Source organism: Sinocyclocheilus grahami, unplaced genomic scaffold (genome assembly GCF_001515645.1).
Source record: "Sinocyclocheilus grahami isolate Dianchi unplaced genomic scaffold, SAMN03320097.WGS_v1.1 scaffold184.1, whole genome shotgun sequence".
In the NCBI taxonomy this organism is placed as follows: Eukaryota; Metazoa; Chordata; class Actinopteri; order Cypriniformes; family Cyprinidae; genus Sinocyclocheilus; species Sinocyclocheilus grahami.
The window spans coordinates 580,874-585,932 of NW_015505363.1; the positions used below are offsets into that span (position 1 = coordinate 580,874).

The 5,059-nt window shown below is 38.3% G+C and overlaps 1 protein-coding gene across 6 annotated transcripts in view; it reads left to right on the forward strand.

Moving 5' to 3' along the window:
• Positions 1–698: 698 nt before the first annotated feature.
• The window catches only part of csnk1g1 (casein kinase 1, gamma 1), a 64,275-nt gene continuing 59,914 nt past the window's right edge, over positions 699–5,059 (forward strand). For all 6 annotated transcript variants that reach the window (XM_016284536.1, XM_016284538.1, XM_016284539.1 and 3 more), the window contains exon 1: positions 699–873. The gene's annotated coding sequence lies outside the window, so the exon portion shown is untranslated. The remainder of the gene's footprint in view (positions 874–5,059) is intronic.

A 5,059-nucleotide genomic window follows, 5' to 3' on the forward strand; every position in this document is an offset into this window, starting at 1 on the left:
CTCTCTCTCTCTCGCTCGCACACACACACACACACACGATGTGCAAAACTCAGCATTTGAACAGTCAATAGCAAATGCTTCAACTAATAACAAAACCGTAGCTGATTCAGAAGCACCAGATTGTCATAGCAAAGTCAGAATTACCTCCTCTCCTAGGTTCACGAAACGGTCGTCCATAAAATGCATTGCTGTTCTGTTGTAAGTAATCTTAAAGATTCCTAAATGCATCTACTTTCGGAAGGCCAAATAAAGTGCTTTTGCTTTCACCTAGAAACACACAGCGTCTCCCTGACATGGCTGCTTCAACACTAACTGCGGTTACTGAAACCACGCCTTCTTTCTTTGCGTGAACATTTGGGCGGCATTATGCAAATATTTCCACATAGTGAGGTAGATATGTGGGGGAGTGTTAGAACGAGCCGTTTTAGGGGGGCGTGGCAGAGTCTTAACTTTGATAAAGAATATCTCTTTGGTTTTGAGACTTTAGTCTTTGCAACTTCAGGGATCTTATCTATGCACAATCAGCTTGTTACACTCCAAAGAGAAAGGAAAACTTGAAATCGCATCATATGGCCCCTTTAAGAACTTGCTTGAACAGCATATTTCTGACAAAATATGGTCTGGTATGCGTAGCAGGAATTACCCTAGTGATCAAGGGACTTTTGTTTTGAAATCTCCTTAGAGTCCGAGAGCGGAAGTCATTGGCGACAGCGAAAGGTTCACGTTACTTGCAGGAACACTGAAGAAAGGAGGAAAAGCGGGTAGCGGATATCAACACTGATTTTATTCAGAAAAGGTGTCCTATAATCTGCAGACGCTGGTATCTCAGTATTCATCTCCTCTCTGAAGCCTCTGGCGAAGTTCGTCGTGGAAGTGAGTGAAAGAAAGAAATAAAGCTGCTATAGCTAACGAGCTAAAGGTGTTTGTCAAGCTGTTAGCTCCATTAGTTCATATTGGTTAGCTGACTGGTAATCCTGCCTATAATTAACGGTAATCTTGATTGATCGATTGATTGAAGCTGTGAGCTGTATTCAGTGTTTGAACAATAACTGCGCTTCCCGACTCGCCCTGTGGCTCATATTAGCGACAGAAATAAATAACTTGATGGCTCTGCTCGCTGTTTAGATATGATATGGCATGGATATATGTGCAGCTCGATTGATAATCAACAAAGCAGTTCGATATATTGGTGCTCTAGACAGCTGGCAGGTGATTTGTGAAATATCGTGTTCCTCCTTCATGTTAAGAGCTGAAAACAATGAACGTTGAGGTTTCTGGCCCGCAGCAGGAGGAAAGCTCATTCATTGTCGTGAGAAGGCTTTTATTTGTTTATTTATTTATTTATTTACTGTGTGTTTTTATTTACGTGTATTTTCTTGTATGACATATATGCATACAGGTGTTGTTATTTTCTACTTTTATTTATTTGTATTTGTTTTTATGATTTTTTTTGAAGGCTATTGTCTTCACTGGGGGACCCATTAGAGAATCCATTACACACTCATCAGAGGTCTGAGACTCTCTTGAAAGATACGAGCTTAAAGGGCTAGTTCACCTAAAAAGTTAGCTGACTGGTAATCCTGCCTATAATTAACGGTAATCTTGATTGATCGATTGATTGAAGCTGTGAGCTGTATTCAGTGTTTGAACAATAACTGCGCTTCCCGACTCGCCCTGTGGCTCATATTAGCGACAGAAATAAATAACTTGATGGCTCTGCTCGCTGTTTAGATATGATATGGCATGGATATATGTGCAGCTCGATTGATAATCAACAAAGCAGTTCGATATATTGGTGCTCTAGACAGCTGGCAGGTGATTTGTGAAATATCGTGTTCCTCCTTCATGTTAAGAGCTGAAAACAATGAACGTTGAGGTTTCTGGCCCGCAGCAGGAGGAAAGCTCATTCATTGTCGTGAGAAGGCTTTTATTTGTTTATTTATTTATTTATTTACTGTGTGTTTTTATTTACGTGTATTTTCTTGTATGACATATATGCATACAGGTGTTGTTATTTTCTACTTTCTACTGTATTTGTTTTTATGATTTTTTTTTGAAGGCTATTGTCTTCACTGGGGGACCCATTAGAGAATCCATTACACACTCATCAGAGGTCTGAGACTCTCTTGAAAGATACGAGCTTAAAGGGCTAGTTCACCTAAAAATGACAATTCTATATCGGTATAATTTTCATTTAATCGTTTTGTATGTAGAGTTGTGGCTGTCACTCTCGAACATAAGCACCTGCTGACACCTTTTTGTTTCTCACTGAAGAAAGAAAGAAACAGGCATGCACGGGTGGATCAACATGAGACTGAGATTGAGTAAATTTATGACAGAATTTTCATTTTTGGTGAGCTGTGACTTTAATAATTTCATTTAAATATCAGTGGCTGTGTGTAACCATTCACTTCATTCATTGAGCATTGGGTTGTAGGTCTTGTTAAGGAATGTTAAATGTATGTGCTAATACAATTCTAATTCTTTTGTATTATCAGATGACATTTATTCTTTCCTAAATATGTACATTTAGTTTGTAACAGGTGGTGTTTGTTGTTTGACTACTGTCATGTTGTATGCAGATTTTCAGTATTTAGGAAATGAATCCTTATGGGTAGTTTATGTTAGCAAGTGAATGGCTGGAAAAAGTCTTGTTTACGTCAATGATGATGACTTTAATGATACCTACACTGTAAAAAAAATTCTGTAGTTTTTACAGAATAATTTTTGCAGCTGTGGTTGCCAGAATCATTTTGTAAAAAAATACAGAAAAACCGTAAACACATTTACGGCCAAAAACTACTTATATAAAACAGTATATACAGTATAAAACTGTAATTTATAAACAAGAAAATTTGAATGTAAACCAGTAAATTCAAGAATGCACACTGCTATTAAAATCTGTTTTTGTACTGACAACCACCATAATAATGCAGGTGGTAAAAGAGAAAGCCACATGAAGAATCAAAGCTCATCACAAGTAGCTTCGCCACAAGCAGAAGTATATACTAATATATAGAAGGTGCACAGAGTCATTCATGCAAACACTAAACACCATCATGTTAACACACATGATACTTAAATAATGCATTAAACTTTCATTAAACAACAGAAGATGTAACATAAAGCCCAAATATACATAACTAATAACAAAAACTATTAAAAAAAACACGATTATTTAAACAAAATACTTTCAAATGTGGAGTGTCATGCAGGGAATTCTGGGAATATCAGTTTACAGTTTTTGACTGTAAATTATACATTGATTTGTTATTTTTACTTCTAAAAACTGTAAAATTAACAGCATTTTACTGTAAGATTACATGAAATGTCTGGTTATGAGATATTTTACAGTTTTTCCCTGTATATAGTACGGGAACTTACTGTTAACCTATTAAGTTTTTTTTTTCCCGTAGCGTTTTTACTAAATTTTACAGTTAAAATTACACTTATTTTTTACAGTGTATATAAATATAATAATCATTCAAATTCTGTGGGAATAGGGAAGTCCACACCACAACTATAATGTTAATGACACAGATGAACAGTATGGCTGTTGTCACTTTCAGAAGGTTTTTTTTTTCTAGCAGTTGAACATTAAAACATTGACCGTCAATCAGAACCCACATGACTATAAGAGGCCTGTTCACATCAAAAATGATAACTGTAACTATCTATATTACTATCTGTTTATGAACTATCTGTTTATTATAAGCGCCTGCTCCAGTTATGTTGTCTGCCGTTTTAAATGCTTGAGCAGTTGAGTGGATCCTGATTCTGAAAATGATTCCAACAATATAGTTGTTGTGTGCCAATAAAGTCTTTGTCGATATTGAAGGGTTTCGCAATCACCCCCAAAGCACAGAGTGTGCTGTCTTACTCAGGGGTTCAGGGAAGCATTTCCTCACTGCTTGTGTCACAATAGGAATCCCTCCCTGATGCCTGGCTTCCTCCTGAGCTAATCTCTTTTCAAAAGGTTAATGATTTGAGATGAGACGTCTAATGGATATAGCATATTGCATTAGTGCTGCATCACCGATAATCACAAGTAATGATGCCATGGGCATTAGAAATACGTCAAAACATATGCATTTGTGGGCTTATATTTAGTATAATTTCTACCACTATTGTTTAGCATGGCTGTGATGCGGTTAACATGAGGAACAATAGATCTGTGTGTGATATAGGTCAGTTGGAAGCACTTCAGTCTTTTTTCTTTAGGGTTTATTCATCAAAATAAACGTCTCTTATTCTTCTAATGGAACTAGGGGTGCTCCGATTGATCGGCTACCGATCACTATCGGCCGATAATCACGTTGGGATGATTGATCGGCGGTCTCTAAAAAGGCCGATCTCAAAAAAACGATCTCAAGCTGATGACGCTGCCATGAGAGGTTTGGCACGACTTCACAAACAGCATGAGTGAATCACCACGCACACTCTCTCTCTCTCTCTCAAAAATACGCAAATGGCTTAAAATCTCCACACATCGCGTCTGTCTATAAGCGAGCTGCACAGTTGACACAGAAATTGTCACTTGCACAATCGAGGTAGTGTCACATCGTTACTAAAGTTTAAATTGCATTACTTTTTAATTCTTGCCAGTGTTTAACCATTCCTGCTCTCCTGAAGACTGTGCGCTCATGCACAGTCGCAGCGCACATACATAATGCCAGGTTCACAATACTCAGTTTGCAGTGCGTATGCAGTGCAAATTTTTTCCGCGCTCATGTTAACTGATTAAAGCGTTCACTGCACACGGTTGCGGTCCGGCAGTGCAGAGATCGCTTCCACACCGAGTCTATTGCTGCGCTGCAAGCACTGAATTAAAGTAACAGCGCATTGTTTTCAGTATAAACGTGTATTGACATAAAATAAATTGCAACCACTGTTTCCTGACATCATCCGCTTTCGGAAGGGGAAAAAACTGAGTTTCAGGCGGTCGCGCACCGGACGAGAAGCGAAGCGTCGCGCCACGGCTTTAAAATTCAAATACATTATTTTCTATGAGTGTAGGCACACCGGCGGCGTCTGTCCGCGGCGCCCAGCTACGTCATGT